Source organism: Phalacrocorax carbo, chromosome 5 (genome assembly GCF_963921805.1).
Source record: "Phalacrocorax carbo chromosome 5, bPhaCar2.1, whole genome shotgun sequence".
NCBI lineage: Eukaryota > Metazoa > Chordata > Aves > Suliformes > Phalacrocoracidae > Phalacrocorax > Phalacrocorax carbo.
The window spans coordinates 15,297,747-15,319,456 of NC_087517.1; positions in this window are offsets into that span (position 1 = coordinate 15,297,747).

A 21,710-nucleotide genomic window follows, 5' to 3' on the forward strand; every position below is an offset into this window, starting at 1 on the left:
ATATTGATAATACAGGGCAGTGGGCTAGTGAACATAAAAGCCAGTGCTCTACACATGTATTTAAAAGGTGTGGGTTCAAACTGAAACCCTTTCTTCCTATTCCTCATTGCTTTTGAAATACAGCAGTGTGAGAACCCAGATGAAAACTACTCTGAATTCTGTGATACAGAAATAAAATTACTTGTGGGGTTTCAGCCCCACAAAATGCTGTTGTGATTTAACTAAAATAGATTCCAGAGCTGAGCTGTGCCTGTTTAAAACTATGCTTTGCAAAATCAAACTCTCAACCAATAGTGTGCTAGAGAAAATGTTTAGGGTTTATGGCATGATTGTTTTGCCTTACATAGCATGGGAGGAAAAATACCTGGAGTTCTCCTGTATTATGTCTTCTGTATTATGCCGGTTCTTACAGTATGGAAGCACATAGAATGATCAGAAGAAAATATGAAGAAGGGCAACAGGAATGGTGCACAGATAAGAAAATGAGAAATATGAGCTAACACACGGGGAGCTAAACAAATATATGACTGGGAGAAGAGCAGCCTCAGGAGAGGACATGGTCAGAGTCTATAAATACCTTCTACAGTCTATAAATACCTTCAAGGTAACCATAAAAATGAAGGATAGAATTATAAAGCCTTAGAAGATGGCAGGACAAGGATCAATGAAGTAAAGCTAGAGAGGGAAGAAGTTTAAGGTAAAACATTTGGGCAATATATGAACCCGAAACAGGCCAGGTAATTAGGGGCTGTCCCTACTGATACTCCGGAGCAGGGTTGAAGTAATTGCCATTAATGTTTTATAATAAATGCACCTCTGGATTTCAGGACGACTGAAAATAGAATGGACGTTTTGGAGCCACTCTCTGGACAAAAAATTAAAAACCTGGGCTTATTTTTAAATGCAAGGCTAATATGTTGCTTTTAAACACATAAATCCATTATGGAGTGCATAAAGTAGCATAGGAGAAACAGGTACATGCTTGAAAGTTATTTCTAAGAGCCTTTCAAGACAACCAACACAGTATTTACCTTCCTACCCAGATGTGTCTGAGGGTCAGTGTAATACTTGTTCTCACCTCTTCTTTTTGTACTTTTGGGTTCTGGTGGACAGGCTGAAACCCTACCCTGTAAAGATAAAGGTTATAAAGAATCTGACATTAGCCCTGATCCTATTAAAGTCAGTAGCAAAACTTTGGTTACTGCAGATCCAGGATTTCACCCTACTGTTTGTATTTCTGTGAAGGTACTAATTAATTTCACTATAACATTTGCCTTTTTAGGGTATGAGGTGGTAGAGACCTGTAGGAGAGCTGCTTCTTTGCTGTAACAAGACAGCAAACAAGCCCAATCTTACCTGGAAGTCAGTGGCAAAGGATGAAGTGTCTGTCTCTGTCCTAAGCAAGAGTAAGTGAAATAGACAATAAACTTCTTTTCTTCCCCCATCTTTCCACGAGACACAGATACGTGAACCAAGTCTATGATACTAAAAATATATCTATATTTTATATATAATCAAGGTCCTTCCACTTCTGTTTCTATTTCTAAGGCTTTTTACTGGTATCGTTCAGAAGCTGCCTGTTGTCTGTATGTCTTTCAGGAGTTAAGACTCCTCAGGAATGCTTAGAAGCTACCTTTGCACTAGGTTGTGCTGGATTGCATATTATGGTTTGACAGTGACATATGTTGGTTTCTGACTTGTGCATAAAGCCTATATTGATTCACAGGCAGCAGCTGCTCATTATCTCAACAAGAAACAAACAGTAGAAATGTATTATAATAATAACTGATGGAGTTACTGAACACATGCATTCCCTGCTGAGTTCAATTGGAGATATCGGTGCACTTACACTGTTAAAATCTTAAAATTAAATGTGACATATCTCAAATTGGTGAGCCAAATTAATGGATTATTTTCAGTGAGGTGATCTTATCCTACTCCCCAAGTTCACTCAGCTAGTACTTTGCAGAGATATAAACTCTGTAACTCCCAAGCACTATAATGTAGGTGAACTTCAAGTTCACATGCTTTCTCCTGATGAAGCAAATGACAGCTGCAAAACTGCTATTAGCTGAAAGAGAGTTGGAAGGGGATTTAAAAAGAGAGAAGTAGCAATCTCAAGAGCTAAAAACAAAGTTTGTGAAGACTAGAAATAAGAGTAAGATCAAAGTTGAAAGAAAAATAGGAAAGGAAGAAACATAGAGATGAGAACTGATATATCAGTCATTGAGCAACAGAGATAAAGCTATTTTTAATCTGCACTGTGATAAAAAGAATGGTTCTGTTCTGACTAGACCTTTTTGGTGTTTTCTCAAATTACATGTCAGAATGTAAATATTTATGTATGCATCAATCTTGCAGTCCTTAGTATTATTTTCAGAACAAACATTCCATTCTGAAAATGAAGGTTAATAATAAGACTTTGTGATTCTGACTCAAAAACTTCAGCTTAGACAGTCTGGAAACATCAGAAACTTCTTGGTAATTGGAGCTTCTTCCCAGCCAAAAATAAAGAACTGCTGTGTTGGCCATGACTGGTCAAGGTCAGTGGACATCTACTCTCTAATTTTGTTTCTAGTAACCATCAGTCACAAAGGATTCAGGAGAGAACAGTTTGTTGGAATGCAGTCAAAGTTATTCTCAAGTTTGTTCTGCTGGGATTTGGTTCTTCTCAGTTCAATAACAATTCTTTAATTTCTGTTTTGCTGCTAAAGCACTAAAATAATAATTGATACAGTAAATTATGGAAGTCAGCATTTAGCAGTGAATTAGGAAAAACTGTCTCTTCAGAGAGTGGTTCTGCCTGTGCCTCAGACTAGGGACTTGTGGAACTCATCTATTCCAGAGTGCTTTTTCAGGCTTCTTTCCATTCAGATCAAAAGGGTGTAATTCAGAAGTGAAAGACTGTAATCACAAATACCAACATAATGAGAGGAGAATTGCCTAACCCAGCTAACACAATACTTTAAATTTTGCCTCTGTCTTTGGATGTGTTTTTAGCTGTAGGGAACTCTTAAATTGTCAGGATTAACAGTCCTAAACTGTGAATTGTTAGGGCATTCCATTCTCAAAAGCACAATGAAAAGAAAAGGTGATACTGGTCCAGGTTACAGCTTGATGCTTAGTGCACTTTCTGGCCAGGTGGTAATACCGACATTTTCTGAAGACTTAGCAACAAGTAAAATAGATCCGTGCTAAAGAATGGCAGAAACTTCAGACCTCTTCACTTCCAAGTGCTAGTGACTTAGAGGAAATTGGAAATGCATATTAAAAACAGTGAATTAACAAAGTGTGACTCCTCAAAGCAATGCGTTTATGTGACAAACTTGGCCTGGATTTAGATATTGGTGAGTATTAAGGCCAGAAATCCACACAAGTTATTTCTTGAGAGTATTTTGTATCTCGAGGTTTTCCTGCCTGGCCTTTTGTCAAAAAATAGTGGGACTAATGGGCAACAATTAAAAAAACACAGCAATATGACTCGAGTTGTAATATAATGGTGACTTCTTTAAAATGAGTGATCCACTGAAGCAGTATTGTTCTATCAAGTCACATATTTTTGAAAGATTTAGTTGTGGAATTGTTGATTAACTCTATCTTGTATGAAAGGTTCATGAACCTAGGTAAGGTATAACCTTATAATGAAATCAGAAACCAGAATCAGTTGTCATGGTTTCCAGTGTTATAGCAACATTTCCATAGAGCTGCAGAGATAAAACAATTGAATATAGAAATTTAAATTACTTTCTCTAAACAGTGACACTTGTAAAAAGGATGCAGTAGGTAGAAGCATGGGGAAATAGTCTCCTGCTAAAACTTTTTGAATTGTTTATGTCACAGGATTCAATGATTCATGTTTTAATATGAATGTTTCTGTATTGTTTACATCAGTAAACTTAAAAAAGCCTATTGATATTATATGTCAAAATTGTAAGAAAATTTTTGGGTTTTGGAAACGAGCGTATTTCAATCCTCATAGATATGAAAAACTAATGAAATTGTTGCATATACCTTTTTTGAACAATGGAATCTTATTTTTGAAAAGCTCCCTTGATTTCCTAAAAAACAGATTTATTTCTTATCAGTCAATCTTTTCTTACAAAAAATCCATTCTTGGTCTGATCACGTAGCATTTTTAGAGCCACTGTTTCTAACCAAGTGGAAAACAGGGCCTGTTTTTCCCTTTGTAAGCCAGAATCTAATTTCAGACTGTTTCAGAAATGGGAAGTAGTTTGATTTTTTTTTTCCCTCCCAATTTCACTACCTCTTTTCAGGCTTCTTTCTTATAGTTGAACATAAGGAAGTTCCAGTGACATCAACTTTTGGTTTTTTTTTGCTTTTACCAGCTTTGAGATGTCCTTCTACTTCCACTTCCATCTAATCTAGCTACTAGCATGCTAGTTCACTAATACCACTTCAAGACTATATAAAGCAGTCTATCAGAGAGACATATAAAACTCAGATATTCAGAAGTATATGGTAAGCTCATCTGCCCAAGTCCACAAGTCTTAGGGAAGTAAATATTTGTGACAGTTAGACCTAAACAGTTATTCTGCAATAAAATCAATCAAAATCATTGTTGAGCAACCTTTTGAAGCCTTTCAATAACTTTGTCTCTCAAGGTGGTTTGATCACTTAAGAAATACTCTTTAAACCCTCTCCATTCCACCTTTCTCTGTTTTATAGCTATGATTAGAACATTTTTAGAAGTTTTGATGATGGATCCAAAGTTTCCTCAACTTTACAAGTAAGTAGGTACTTGCAAAGATGCAGAGATAATGTAAGGTACAATCCCAATACAGACCAGTACTTCTAATAAAAATGAGCACATTTCCATACTCTGTGTTCCTTCATGAAGCTGATTAATTAAAACATGCTGAAAGGCATTCGAGGGTTTTATACGTAGGGAAGAATGTGGCCTGACTTGTAATTGTTCTTTATATTTCTATAATCAGTACTGAGAGAAAAACACAGTGCTGAGAGACAAACACAATTGTCTTGAACATGGTATACCTCTTTTGCTTTCACTGTAGGGAAGCAGAAGTCCAGAAGAAAATGGCTGATGATTTATCTCTGATTCAGCCCGGGAGGATACTTCGGCTCAAAACAAGTCTGAGATGGTGACATGAAACAAGAGGAAAGTGGTGCAGAAAACAGAAGAAAGAAGAGGGATTATACTCATTTCTTTAAATGAAAATGCCAGACTTGTGAAAAAACCAAAACAAAACACAAAAACTCAAAATCAAAAGCTTACTTAAATCAGGCACAAAGTACAAATTTGAAAACTGTGATATGTAGGAGCAAAATCTTTTAAAAATCCTTTCAGGAAGTTACTTTTTGTCCTGCCTAGACCTCTAATTTTGCAGCAGGCTCAGGAACACTCAGCTATGAAAGTCAATAATCTGGGAAGTGTGGCAGCCCAGGTGGCATGGGGAGTTATCTGTCTGAAGAGCTAATCAGCTCATGCAGAGTTGGTCTGGATTTCCAAAAAGTCAAAAAAGCCTTGTACCTCTCAAGCCTGCAACTAAGATGTCAAGAATTCTTCAGAAATAAGCAGTGGCTAAGGCCATCTACAAGACACTGGGATCTAAAAGTACACGCAGCCTCACAACTCATACAGGAAAATGGGCAGCCTGGGGAGATGGGGGTGCAGGCAAGCATCCCCAAGAGCCCATGTGATAAATGAACATCTTAGCTTTTGACTCTGTCAGATATGATTTTTCCAGCACAATATTCTTCTGTCAACCAGCTTCTGAGGTACAGTTGTATGATGCAAAGCATAGCAGCAAAGCAGATCAGAGATCCCTGAGGTAGCTCCAAATAAGCTGGTATATCTTGGATGATGCAACATCATGCAGAGATATTAATTTAGGTTCCTGAAGCAATAGAGACATATCAATGTGGCACTGCATGTAGGCTAAATAAGTCTGTCTCTGAAGAGCTTAATCTTAGCACTCAAGTGAGCGATTATTTTCTTTTTCCTTTTCAAGCATGGGTTGTCTCAAAGCTGGTCTCCCTCTCTACACTGAGAGGAAATATTTTAAGTCTTTTTTTCTTGGCCTGGTTGGTTTCAAATGCGGAACTAAAGTTATGTTGGAATGAAGCTGCTGTAGTGTTTCCCACTGTCCAGTAGCTGGCATCCTAATGAAGTCACACAAGACCCACTCTCATTTTTCAGAACAGCTGAAACTGTGAAGTCTAGATTTTGTTAGCTCTTTGTATGTGACTTTGTTTCATCGTCAAACTTTTATGACCCATGCAGTATTATTTGTAAAGTGAGATAGTTTCTTTTCTTCCGCTTTACTGTGAAAACAGAGAGCCTTTCACTCATATTGCTATAACACAGTTTGATGCTAAGTGTGTTTGCTTCTAGTAAAGAAAGAGGGAAGAAGAGAGGAAAGAGAGAAGAACCTTAACCTCCACTGGAAGAGGTCATGAAAAAAAAATGAAATGTACAATGGGAAATATGCAGTGAGTCTGTGGGTGGATTTGGACATGAAGGGTTTGTCCAGAATTCCCAGGCTTACAGTCATCTGGAAATCTCAGACGAACATGTGAAGTTCTCCAATTTTGCCTGAGCAAACTCTCCAAGCAGACAATAAAGATTCTTTGAGGGAAGATGGTTATGAGAAATCACAAGACCTGTTCTGCTGATTTTGAGAGTCTGGTGGGAGATGCACTTAAAATTTTTAATACTGATTTGTGTTGGTACTCCCTTCTCCCAGGAAAAACAAACAAGATCCCCCTAAACATGAAACTGAAATACATTGCCAGCATCTGTATTTGACTTTGCTGAAGAGAAGTAGTTCTGAGTTTTAGATTTAATGTTATGTCTGGTTACTTCAGAGGAGTCTGTCTATGTATACTTTCCACTATTTCTCAAGTGTGTTTCTCAGCAAGATCACACTCTGAGTATGGTTTTCACTAAGTTACATACTTTAACAAAGATTTATATTAGAGCTACTCTGTTGGAAAAGTCTCTTTTTGGTTCTTACCTTTCTTGGATTGGTTTTCCAGATGCAAGTTATAGCTGGTGAAGTTCTCAGTTAAATAGTTAACTAACCAAAATATAGGCTGGTGTGACTGACTGAGTAGTGATTTTAAAATTCATTAGAAAGGGTTATATGGAAAATAATCTTTTTATTTCTGAGACATCTAGAACTTTTCTATTTCAAAATAAATGAAAAAGTTCAATTTTTAAAACTTTAAAATGAACTATAATAGTGGCTTCTAAATTTTTCTGCATATAATTACTTTTAAATTAAAAAAATAAAAATGTTCTGAACATAAGACAAAATTTTTATTTTGGGTTGAAAAGCCACTTGACCTTCTTGGAAAAGTCATTATTCTTTTATTTTTATTTTTGGCAGAAAACGGTTTACTTTTTCTTCATCCTGGATCAACCTAAGAGTTTTTCTGTTAGTATTCCAGGCTCCCAGAACTGGCACTAAGTTAGCCACTATTAGGCCACCTCTAGTCCTCCTTTACCACTTGTAGTGATGAGGCTGTTTTGAGAATCTGTCTCCAGGTTAATCGTGGCACTCTACTGCTAAATAAATTTGGTTTATATTTGCTTTACCCTATACACTAATTAAGCTAGGAGATATCCAAGTGTAGAATTTGACCTTCAAAGTTTTGCCTGCATTGGCTGGGAGTATAAAATTGATATAATTGAGAATAATTCCAGGACTAAAAATGCAAGCATGTTTGGCAGAATTTAGGGTAATTAACCTACATATCAATGTGTGGGGAAAAAAAATACATTTTATTTGATGTCAGCAGCTCTGGAAGTTGAGGCTCCATTTCATCTAAGCAAAACATAACTGTTCTAGCCAGGAGGAATATGTTATTGCATTTCTATAGCTCAGAGCTGCTTCTCTAATTTCTGTTGTGAATTTTGCACATTCAGATGATTTCTTGAACTTCACATAATTAAATCGGTAGAAGGAGGAAGGATCCTTATTGTGATGCACTTCTTATTACCAACATTGCAATTAACTAGAGAGATTTTCTGCCTTTTAAGCTTCCTCATTAGTTGTTGGGGAGATGGGGGAGCATAGTACAACAAATCCTCCTTCTCCCATTTCTGGCAATAAACTCCAGGGTTGTTTCTTTTTGTGGTTTGTCATCAAAAAGCACGTGTTTTTCCTCCCAAGATTATGTATACTGTCATCATTCCTTCCACAAGAGGTGCACGTGCAAATGGAATGGCCTCAATATAGAAACAATGCAGTGAGATTTAATGGAATCATATTACAGCTAATCATACACTTTTCATCCTAACCAGTTTTGCTTCTCTGAAACCTTTTTCTACACTGATGATAATAGAAATAGTATACAATAACAGGTTTTACAGTCAACTATTAGGGTCCACATGCTAAGATTTGAGAAGGTACCAGGGCTCTAGTAAAATTATCTTTTGCAAACAGAAGTCATTAATGTCTTGGTAAAAAGATTTTCTCCTTCTGTGTGTGCATGCATGTGTATTTATGGATATACATTTACTATGAATAAAATATAAAGTGAAACCCCAACTGTAAAAAACTTAATTGTATCATTTAGAATATTGAAAGGCTAAGAGGAGAAGAAAAAGCCACAAACACAAACACGCCAACAATATTTTAGGCATCGTTTCAGCTGCAGCTTACAAATAACAAGAATGACTAAAATTCAGCAAAATGCCAGCTGGTTATTTACACTAAATAGAATGCAGAAATGTGTGCATTTAACTCCTCCCCTGAAAATACCCTTTTCAGCCCATCAGCCCAAGTATGAGCTTTTATTGGGTAGTCATATACAATCTTAATAATAGTTCACCTTTCCTTTCTTCTCTGTTCAGTCCCATCTCATTACTTTCTCATTATGTGTTACTGAACATTTGTTTATAAGGTCATTGTAAGGAGATGCCATGTATCTTCTGCCTGTTTGGGGAGGTACGTTATTAGACTTTGAAAATATTAAAAGCTATTAGCCCTGATGATTTTCCTACATGCCCCTTAGAGGAGCTGCCTTGTCTGGCAATACCAACTTTTACACTGGTTCCTCTGTGACATGAATCTGTTTTACATCAGATAGTGTGTGTAACATTTCATCCTTAGTTTGCAACAGGCTCTGTCTGTAGGACACTGCTTCTTTGGAGGCTGCTGAAAGAAGGTTGTAGGGAAGGTAAAAAGAATGTGCTTGGGCTATGCCAAAAGTCCTGCTACTCACTCAATTATGTTCCCTGTCCGCTTTCGTAGTTTGACCTCCATCCTCCTGTTTTAGGAAAAAAAAACCCACTCCTAATATTTTATGGAAGGTTCATGTAGCTTTTTGAATGCAGTCTGCTTTCTGAATCCAGAACAATAAGCAAGTTCTGCTGTGAGAGTGATCGGCTTTTGAGTCAGAACAACAACAAGATGTCAGACTCTTTTGTCCCTTCAGTTCCAAGGAGCTCAGTGTGATTGCATTGGTATAACCGAAAGGAGAATTCAGTCCCCTAAACTTCATAGCTTAAACGCCAAGCAGTGATTCCCCAAAAGTAAAAGCCAACAATACCAACCAGTGATCTTTGGTCCTCTTCAATTTGGCAGGGTAGCTTTGTGCCAAAACTGAATGATACAATATTGGCATGTTTCCTATTAAAAAAAACGTAGTGCTCTGACTGATTATTTAAAGAGTGGAAAAAAGGTGTGCAACACTCGGGCCAGATGTGTACTTGCAAATATCTCCATTTGAATTCTGGTTTTAAAATCAGGTTGAAAGGAAGAGTTGTGGCTAAACAATCCCATGACTGTCTAAGTCTTTCAGCGTCAAAACATTTCTAAAGATTTTACATTTGCAAGAGGGAAAAATAGCATAGAATTATAGAATTCTGGCTACAGAAGTCTTGATGGATTGTCCATTGACTTCTATCCAGAAAGAGACAATAGTGTTACTTTGAATATTTATTCAGGTCTTTATCAGGCTCTTTATTATGGCTGTTGTACAATCGATTACCACAGCAACCTGATAAACTTGGTTTCATTGGAACAGAAATTATACTTTTTCCCTGAGAAAGTTAATTTAAAATGTATTTTCTAACATGTATTTTATTTTTCCCAGGCTCCCTCTTTTTTGTTTCTTTGCTTAGTTTTTTCATCTTCAGTTTGTGTTCTAGGCAGCATTTGTAGCATTTCATTATTGATTTTTATTCAGGAACATTTCAGATTGTAGCATTATTGTAGAATCCTTTCTCACACCATTCAGTTGCAATCTCCTTTCCTGTATCTTTTCAACAGCTGAAGTGAAACATTCATTCCAAGCCATTATTGTCTGTCTAGAAACATTGAAAGAAATGCCATTTCTATGCAAGGAGCTGCAATTAAACTATCACCTCTCGTCTAGACCTATGCAGTAGAAGAGGGAAATGTCAAAGATTAAACCACAGGCAATGTATTTCCTCACACTTTCATAAGGAAGAGCAGAAAGGGAATGGGCTAATCAACAGAAACAAGCAAAACAAAACCCTCTTCTTATGTGTAAAATTTTGGCCAACTCACATAATCCTTGTGCCATAGATTTCTCCTCTATAAACTTCGGAGTCTGAGGCACCCAGGTTAGCCCTCATGGATGCTTCTTGCAGGCAATTGAAATAGGTGATTCCAAAAAGCAGTTTGGATTGGGTTGCACCATTGAGATGTCCAACTCTCAGTGTTTATGAAGATAGCAAGCGAAGTTCCTGATTGCCTCACTTAGGTGACTAATGCAAATTTCTTGAGTTTGGACATATGGACTGTGATTCTATAAATTTATGAAACATGCCCTTTCCAAAGGACTTTATCCTGAAAAGAATCCTAAACACTGAAAGAAGGAAGGCATAAGTTTGGCAAAAAGCCCTATTAGGAAGAAAGGCCAAAGGTAAATCAGGTGTGGATAGGATAAAAACATTAATGAGAATGGGAGTTTTGACCTTCATGCCATTATCTAATATCTTAACTATGCAACAGCAGCAACACATTCCCTTTTGGGGAAAATCTTTGGTCTTAGGTTGGTCATCTTAATTTTTAATATTCCATGCTGGTTCTATGCAAATTTTCAACAGCCCTTGAATGAGATAGTTCAGGATGCTCTGTTACTGCTAGTAAGTTGATAGTTCTCCCAAACTCATTTCACCATTTACTCACACGTAGAACAGGATGTTTTATTTTACTCACACTTTAGCTCTGTTAATGTACTTTGGAAGAAAGGCGGAAAATCAACAAAAGAGGAAGAGAAATTCTCTTTATGCAGAATGAGTTTATGGCAGGTACATCTACATGTCTCCTCCTTGCCCCTGCTCTGTGTGAAAATAAAGCATTTGAAATTACCTTATGCAAGTCATTAAAATGGATTCTCTAATAGTAGTGGTGACGAGCATGACTGTAGAACTCAAAAATGTGCATGAGCAATTTTCCAGCCTGCTTGTTGAGAGTTAGAGTCAGGAGAAAATAAAATCAGACAGGATCTTAGATTGTGGAGTCAGTAGTACTTGACTACATGACTACTTGACTACAGGACCATGAATCTTGAGCTGTTTCTGTCTGGATATCATAAAACTCTGTGTCCCAAATAATCAAACTGTGATTTACAGTGATCCTGCCAGTATTTCATTCTCAGAAGTTTTCAAAGCAGAATGAGCTTAAGCAAAATTCACACCACCTGATAGCTGCTTTTCCTTCATTGGTTCTAGAAGCTCTTTCCAAAATTGAGAAATTGGTCCATTTTATATGAGGCTAAAGACTTATTTCTAGTTACAGAAGTCAAAGTGTCTCCATTGACTTCAGAAGGAAGTTTAGATCTGGTGCTAAGGATATCTATCAATAGGTATCAATACCTTTGCCTCTTTGTAAAATTGTTCTTCTTTCTGGCTCAGCACACCAAAGAACTCAGCCTCTTAGCCCTTGGTCTTGTTTCAGTCACAATGGTCTATAAAGAACCAATTCCTTCGTCCTTGGAAGAACAGGACATCGGTTTCCTCAGCAGCAGGGGGTCAAAAAGTCAGCAACAGGCGTTACTTGTAACAGCACAACAAATACTTAAGTGATGTGGCAACTGCTCCCAATCCTATCAGTTTACATGATCTTGTATAAATATAAATATTTTACCTTAAGGAATCCTTCTTCAGTATAGGCATGTTCTCTGCAAACTAAGGTGGAAAGGGAATCTTTGATCTTGGATTTAAAAGAAGTCCTAGATTATAATCCAGATGAAACTATGGAATACAGGTAGAACATAAAAACAGGACTGCTGCTTCTTTAACTATGACCCTCTTATCCATGATTTCAGACAGAATATGAGTTCTGTTCAGAGGCAACAGACTGTGGGGCAATCTGCACCCTCTGTCTAATTCCTAACAGCACCTTCACATTTGTCTTCCTTACTTTGCTCTTGTCAATATTCTTGTGCCTGTGAAAGCTAATGAGGAGACTTTTGGACTTGAACAGGTTTTGGATCAGAAATTTTGGAGGCAGAGGTTATGTACTTTTTAAGGAGACCTTCTGGCTGTGTGCATATAGGCAACTAGAGCTTGGAAAAACAGGTATGGCGATGGGCATTTTTTAGAGTTTATATTCGTTGTGTTCAAAAGTATTTTACTGCCTTAGTCTAGAGCAATTCCTTCTATCCAAGTGACACTTTAAAGGTTTCAAAAGAGGACTGTTTTCTTCTTCCAATATAAATGAGCTTATTCTGCTTCACAGTAAACGCCTCTGTGCACAGGGAAATTCTGCTAGATTTTTCCATGAACTGGTTATAAAACTGATCCCTTATTTAGGTCTGCGTTGCCTTATTGCAGTGATTTGCTGAAGTTTTGCGTAACTGTGACAATTTTTCCTAACAGAATAGGGATGTCTCAGTCATACTGATCATTATTTTCTGGTAACAGTTTGTTGCTCTGTTTCTCCCATTTCTTTAACCAGATAAGCAATATTTAGAGTGCATTTGAGTCACATCTGTTATGAAAGGACTTGGCCAATCACAATCTTCAGCACAGTTCAAAGAAAAATATATCTGAATTCCTCTTTCCCTAATACTACAAAAAAACCAAGTGGTGGGAAACACTGTCTTCACTCAATGTTCAGAAATTCTTCTGAACCAAGGCTTTGGCCATCTGGAAACCCTGACTACACACGCAGCATGTGCACGAGACCACCCTGCTATTCCTGTATCATCTGCTAACACAATGGGCGTATCTCAGGTCCTCTGGACACACAGCCTGTTCTCAGAACACATGTGCAGCACATGCAGAGAATGACAGATGCTGCTTCTTGCTGCAAACGGTGTGCAAGTAGGTGGCTAGCTGGGAAATTCAGGACAGAAAGGTAGCACTCTTCTACCTCTCTGACAGAATGGCAGAGAAATTTTGAAACGATCCCATAGAGAACAGAGAGGTCAGCAATATAGCAGAACAATATTATACTTTAAAACTGTTTAGCACCTCTGGGCAAGACAGCTGTATGCACTGTTCAGTGTTACATTCAGTAAAGATGGAGAAGACTTATGTTTCATAGCATATTAAGGACTCGGAGAAAAACCCCATGTCTTTTCATGACTAGTATTCTCACTGCCACCCACTTACTTCTGTTTCACAGTGAGACAAAGAAGTTCTTGAAGTTTTCATTGTTAATCCATGACAGTCTAAATCAACTGTATCTTGTGCCATACCTGTCTGGAACCTGTAAAAGTCCACAAAGGATTATAAAATATTTTGGAAAACAAGAGACAGATGACTGATTGGCTAGTGACTGTATGACAGTTCCTATTGGACTATATAAACGCAGATCATGACTTTCCTTGTCAGATTGGCACTGCACTGTGGAAAGGGGAAGTGAATGATCAAGAAAACAGCAGCACTGAATTTGAAAAAAATCTGAATATTAAGTGCACCTTCAGGGAACTGTAACAAGAATGTAACAGCTTAAAACACCCTCTCAGGAATTTTCACCCAGTTACAGAGGACTTGGCCTTTTCACACAGGCTGATGATTTTTCCTCTCCTGATCTGAGAAGACCAGAAAACTCAAAAAAACTCCAGTAAAATGAGAATGCTGCAGATACAGATGAGTCTCTAAAACCTTTATCAACAGCATTTGAAACAAAGCTTACGATAGACGGGAAACAGGTGGGGATGGCAACTGCTGAAAGTAAACAGCTGAGATGGGACAGATCATTTGTGCTGCCTTATAAATATCTTTGATGGTTGCCATCATATAAATGGAGTGTTGGCATAATTAAGCATCCCAGACATCCAGTTTTGCAAAAACATATTCTGTCACAGAAAAAATAGATTTCTTTCACAAGGGAATCATTAACAGACAAACATTGATGTTTCCCTCCTAGGCCTGCCCTTTCTCCAGGTAGTGCAATAGTTTGGTATTTCTTATAGGAAGGCCAGAACTGCAGCAAAGATGTGCTGGGTGGGTGCTTCACTCCAGCGTACTATGTGCAGTTCCTCTCCTCTCTGAATGCATTTCACCAAGCTGTAAAAACAAACAGAAAACATTCAGGGATTGCAAAGATCTTTTGCAAACTTTTCCATTCCACATCTCCAGCATTTTCCCTCCATATAAAAATCATCACAGCTGGTAATAATTATTAATAATAGCAGTAGTGCTACTAATGAAAGATATCCATCATCATAAAACTTAATAAATATGTTTCTGTAAACTTAAAATAGTTTATCATTGTATATACTTCAGGAAAACAGTTTTCACTTTATCACCCTATTTTTTTCACTGTATGTCAAATACTAGAAGTGGAAACTACCAATGACACTTCTTTGAATACTGTTCTATATAAGTTCTTCCTGTTTTTCATTGAGAGGAAGCCCTTTGAGGCACTCTTGCGCACTCTTTGCTTATGCACACGGTACTAAGAGTTTTTGGTTCTGTCTCTCTGCATAGAATTTCACTGCCCAAGTGAGGCGTATCCTATAGATCAGATTAATCGTTCTCAAACAGTCCTGTCTCTCAGTTGGCTGGAAAGGGAGCCCAAGGTGATGAGATCAGACATAACTATATACCTGCGATGTCTAAATTTTTGTGAGGTAAATGCCATCCTTATTGCCCATTTGGTTAAATTAGTACATAGAATAAGCACTATATGCAAATTAAAAATGATGATTCACTGACTAACTTTGCTTCAAATAAACTTGGTAGCCTTAATTGACTTAACCTTTAGAGTGTCTTTCATAAAGAATGGAAGACTGTATACCCATCAGTAACACAGATTAGGATGCTTTAAAGACAGCTGTAGAGCAAAAGCCAGTAAGGTGTTGAAAAGTTTGGTCAAAGAGTCTAATGGTGCAGATACTAACCCTTTAATTTATTTACTTGAAGATGTGTGGGTATTTGCTGGGGCAAAGGAAAAACTGGGGAAAGGATTTGTTCCAAGTTTAAAAAAAAAGACCAAATACATGATTATGGCAATTATATGTGTCAAATCTAATTTACATTCCTGCATAATGATGGTGTATATATAGAGAGAAAGGATTCACTGAGCGTTTTAAGAACAACTATGTCACGAGCAATGAGAAAATATTGACAGGCAAAAATGTCAGTGCTTTTTTTAAAGCAGAATTACAATCTTATGGGATGATGGAAAATTAGCAGATGCACTATGTTAGTGACTAGAACATTTGATACTGTGACATGAGCTCCTACTTGAAAGATTAATTCCAAATTTGCTTTGATGGGAACACTTGTGCAGACTGATACTCTGTTGAAAATCCAAGTAATGGGAAAAAGTAAATGAAAATGGCAATATATCAAACTTCAGAGAAGTGTCTATGAAATAATGCAGTTGTTAATGTGAGGACTGGTCTGATCTAAAAGAAGTAAAGTATTAACGAGTACATTGTTCCCATCCCTCAGAGTAGTTGCTCTGGACTTGGCACACAAAGGAACTTGCCGCTTTGCAAGATCATGCTGTAAAAAAATTAGACTTAAATTTGAGGTAGCCCAAATATGCAGGTAGAAGTCCTAGAATGTCACATATGTAGCCATAATAAATATGTTTCTAAGTGCATTTTACCCAATAACAGTGACACACATTGCCTTCTTGCATAAAGAAAAGCACAGTAAAGCACTGTGCAGAAAAATACTTGCCATAGGGAGCAAGTATTTTTGAATTTTGACAGTACTTTTGAATCTGAAGAGTTGCCCTTGTTCCTAAGCCTTCTCTTGTTCCCTGATACAGGTAGACAGTTAACCCTATTTAAGATGGAGAGAAAAAAAATCTGTAAAGTAGCACATTCCTAAAGCCACATTCAGCTGTAACCCAGAAGAGATCTCCAGTTTCTCCTCTTGCCACATTAAGGCTTTCTTCCCATCTCGTCACCATTATCAATGTTTACTTTTCTACAGAGGTAGAAAATTTAAATATTTTGCTCTACAACATTCAATCTTCAATGGCTGGAAAAGCTTTATAACCACCCTTCTTTTTCATAGAAGTAAATTGTTATTATTGTTATTGACATTTATAAGAACAATCATGTTCAGTAGGCTTTATCTGAGTATTTCAGAGCAACCAAACAGTGAACTGAACCTGACTCTTTTAGTGGCTGTGTCAAATAAAGGATGGGGAAATTCAGTAATTTGAGCAAAGCTACACAATCAATATGGGAACCAGGAATACAGCTCATTAATCTTGACTATGAGTTCTCTGATATATTCTCTAAGAAACACACTTTCCCTTGATTTGATACTCAGAAAGCCTGATTTAACTGTACTTTGGCTTGTTCTCCTCCACTTTACCTTTTGCTGTATTTCTTTGCTGCTGCTTTATTCTCTTGTAACTCTGTATGTTATGTTGTGCCTCAAGAAATCCACAGAGAAAGGTGCACACTTGTCTCTGATGGTATATGACATTGCAGCCTCCCAAACTTCAGGCTGTTATAGAAAACATATATTTCTGCAAATGTAAACAAAGAGTTTTATGGCTATCATTTTGGTTTCTGACTTGTTCAGTGCTATCATCTTTGTTGACTGTGGGGATGTGCATTTCTGTGACTATGAGTTATTTTCTCCAGATGGGTGCAGATAAACTTCTTTAAAGTAACTTCTGTAGCTGTTGACAGGTGTATGCTGCTGCAAACCACCCTTGCCTAGCAAAAGTCCTGGAAGCTAAGGTCCTTAGAAATGCTTTGCATCCATGGATTTCCCCTAGTGGGTGTTTAATCATCCCTCTCTTTCTCTTGGCTTTATGCTCTATGGTGATAAAAGCAGCAAAGCATAGAAACAGAGATTTTTCAGCTTTCAGTCAGACTAAAGAGCTTCACAGCTCCTTTCTTTATAGAAAGGGCAACCTCGGCACTTATTCGAAACAAGTCTCAGCTGCTGATTCTGTTTTCTTGGTTATGTGTAAGTAAGTGAGCAATTCCAGTCAAGACTGCAGTGCCCGATTCTGATTAATACCCTTGTACTGATTAATACTCTTGTATACTGCTGTCTACTCTAAGGAAGAATGGTGTAAGAGGGCATTAGTATAAATATGCCTTAAGTCCAGTGGAATTATGTCAGTATGTTGATACATGTGAGAACAAACTCAGACCCTTTGGTCTTCCAGTTATAACCGAAAAGTGAAGGGAGTGTCAAGATATGATTAATTGGAGAACACATTGGAAAAACTTCAGTGGATCGGGGCAGAGATTCAGCCAGCTTTGTATTGTGTTGCAAATACTTTCTAAGCCCAGAGATGCCTGGCCTTTTTAGCAGATAAGGGCCATTCTGGGAGAAGTTTATGGTCAACCTAAATTTATATTTGAGTACAAGGGCATGGGTTGGAGACTTCTACAGTTCAAAGCGTGCATGGGAATACCTTTTCTTTTTTCTGGTAGACTCTAGAACTGTCTTTAATACTCCTTAGAAAACTCCACACCTTGGTCCTTAGTGGTGTTTGAAGAGTCTGATAACTGGCTGCTATTTACAGAAAGGTGCCAGAAAGACTGCAGTAGGCAGAGACAGGCAAATCTGCCCTCTAATAAAACTTGAATACAGCTGTTGTCTATTCTAAATGCATTTTTTTCCTGCAAGAAAATGAAACCCTCTGAATGTTCTTATTCTCTGCAGAAGCTGCCCATGTGTTCACTAAGTTTGTTAGCTGCTAATGTACTTGGAGTTGTTTTATGGTACGTGTTGGGTAGGATGTGAACAGAGGATGTTCTATAGAACACAGTCCAGTAAAGTCCAAAACTTGGGAAACTGCTCAAAAAAGTTTTTGATCAGTTGGGAATGATTAAAACTTTGATCTGTATTATGCCAATGTCTACTTGTTAGGCTATAGATCCCACAGGATCTCCGTCCCTCCTTCCCCAGAAATCTGACATTTCACATGTAGCTCAGGTAGGTAGTCTGAAGTAGGGCCTACAGTGCAATTCAAGCACTGTTCTGCTGGTAGAGTAGCACTAAAATTTGTGCTCGATTCATCCATCCATAAAAAATGGCCTTGTCCTTTCCAACCACTGCCGCATAAAGCATAAAAAATCATCCATGTGTCTCTGGCTTTTATTGCTATTCTTCTTTTATAATAGAGATAGCTTGGATGCAGATTTTTTTTTTTGAGTAAAGACTTCTTAAACCATCAGCTAATAGTTTGGATGTTAATATTAATACTAATGCAAAGGGGAACCACTGGTGAGAAAAACTGTAACTGAGGAAAAGAAATTAGATTGACAACAAAGGCACTTGATGAGAGTAAAGGTGAAGTGTGCACGGTATTGAGTGGCAAGAACAATAGTGGAATAGGATGTCATGGAAATACCAGTTGCAGCTGTGCACAGTGACAGTCAATGGGGACAAGCAGAGATTGATTTAAAAGATATCTCCTGGCAAAGAAAAATGGGTCTGATTTATTTAAAACATTATTCTCTGGGATGGCCTTAGGAGATACATATCTCATTTCCCAGTGGACCCTGAGTAAGGTGCGGGAGGGGAGTTGATGAACGTTTTTTGTAGAAATTCAGGTTATAGCCTTTAGAAGGAAAATGTGTTGCTCTAGAAGTTTCAGAAGTTATATGTGGGTTCTTTTGGAAAAGTTAAGTCAGTGTTACCAAACTGTCTGGTCCAACAATACAGAGATCCCTTGGAACAAGAACTTTACCACAGACTGCTTTGCTGGAGAAGCTCAGTTCCATCATACAGGGAACACTTGAGATAGTGGAGATGAAGCACTGTCCCCATAGATAATTAATTCTGCAGCATCTCTTCTCAGACTATCAGAATCAGACTGTCCAATTAGATCCAGCTGCACAGAGATTTTGACACATGCCCTCAGGCAAGTAGATTAGCACCACACCATCATTTTGCTCAGGCAGCAGCCATGAGTGAAGTGGTTTCAGCTATGAGTTTCTGTCATGTAGATCCCCTGAGGCTAAAATGATCCATAGAGATTTTAGTTGCCCTGGCCTCAGTTTTTCTCAAAAAAAAAAAAAAAAAAAAAAAAAAGTCACTGTTGAATTTCTGCATGGGGAAGGAACAACAAGCTGTTTTTGTGTCCAGAGTGACATCCAGTGCAGTACAGTTTGGGCTAGCTGTTAAGAAATGGGGAAGGTGGGTGTCATGTGCCTGTTCCAAAGACTGTTTCTGCATTTAAAACAAAACTGGTTAAAACACAGCAGTAGGGATCCTGGGATGGAAGCTGTGTTATGTACAGGAACCTAATCTGTTTTACACTTGCTTCAGATAATGGATGCTTCATTTTTGTACCAATTTCAGTGCTACTTTTGAACTGGATACCAATGAGTCAAATTCTGTAACATAAATACTTGAGGACTTGGGCAGGTGTAGAAATTTCAGCAACCTGAGGACATTCTAGGTTTAGATACAGGACAGGAATCAACTCAACTAACTGTGCCCATCTAGAAGACAACCATTAACTAAGGTTAACTAAGGTTAACTAAGGTTAACTAATGGTTAAGGTTAATCTATGCTTTTGTAGCCAAAGGAGAGAGAGTTTGGCACTCTGGAACTCAAGTTCATCCCTTTCTAAGATAGTAATGGGATGAATTGCTCCCTGGTAGTGTCTGTTTCTGTAAATGATAGCAAGATCCAAAATTATTAGCTCATAAAAGAAACTTTTATATGGCAAGAGTTTGACATGGTGAAGGTCATCCCTAAATTCTGTTGAAATCTGCCTCTGGGCACCCAAGTCCTTTGCAAAGGTGGTCCTGAGTTCATGTACTAAGACAATGAACTATTTTTTCCTGATGCACATGGAACAGTTACATTGCTTAAGCTTGTTTTGAACTATTACAGACATTTGCAGCCATTTTGTGTTTTGCTCGGTAGAAAGTTCACAGAGCATTCTCAGTTATTCTGTTTTTAATCTTCTCTACTGCCCTTTAAGCCTGGAATTAAAAGCTAGCATTGAAGCCACGTGTTTTGTCTAAGTGAAAAGCAGACTCAGCCCTTCCCTAAAACACAGGAGATGGGTTCAGTTCCATCTGTACTTCAGCATGGCTTTTAAGGGTTGATTACTGGTTCTGTATGCAAGCATGGTAAAAATAGTGGGAGCGAACAAGAGCAAGAGAGACAAATTAGGCAATGTAGAGAATGAAGCTCTGAATCCCAGGTGGAGTGTTGATTCTCTTGTGTGCCACAGATGAGACCTTCTGTTCAGTGGTCTGAATCCACTGTCTCTCACACTCTTACCAGAAGCACAACTAAAACTTCAGAAACAAAACATCCATCTTCTACTGACTCCCCATATTTTTTGTTTTCTGTATGTGTTAAACAAGAAGAAAGAAAACCCACCTTGAATTATGTGTTTCACTGAGAATATAGTTTGATAATTACAGAGGGTAACCAACTGCACAAGCTAACGATAGAATGACGGGCACGGCAGTTAAAAAGAGGGTGCAGGTATGCAAGCTATGATAATTAAGCACTAAAATAAAATACTAAGGGGCAGTTACAAATTGCATCCTTGTGGAGTAGATACAGGAAGGGATATCTAACATACACTGAGTTCATAAATTGAAACATTTGAGTTATACTGCATAGAAGCACATAGTGAAAAGACTCCACTGAAAAATAAAATGAGGAAGGAGAGACTAGGATAAAAGAAGAGGGTAGGAGTGGCAGTGGAGACATGATGAATAGTGACTGGTTTTGTCACAGTCACTCATGTATGTGTGTTTATCTGTGTTTCTTGGGGAGACTTTCAAAAAATAGCTAAAGTATTGCGGATAGCGGTCCCACCAAAATGCATTCTGTCTTGTATAATAAAAGCTTTCTGGATTATTTTGGACAGTATTCCTCTCTAAGTATGGCTCAGCAAATACTAGCCCAGTTTAAATCTGCATAGTTGTCCTGGAAATGGGAAACCAAGTAGTGTTCTTTCTGACTAAGCCCTAATTACTGCAAACAATTATTTTATAAAAGATATAACTGATAATTCTGCTGGGATGGGGAAACCAGCAAATGACAAAGCAGCATTTTTTTCTGTCATCTTGAAAGTAGGAAAATCTTTTGTAATTGTCAAAGCCAACAAATGTTTCATCAAATTAACCCAGAGAGCATATCCACTGAGCAATAAGGTGTAACATTTAACAAGTGTTGTGTCTGTTTTTACTAACTTTGGGGTTTTTTGGATGTAACCACTCTGAGAAGCATTCCTAGATAGTTCCACTACAGTTTAACTTGTCCTTTACTTAAAAACCTGTTTCCATTATGTGACAGGCAGTTGTGGTCCTTGGGGTGGACACTGAGGGAGTGT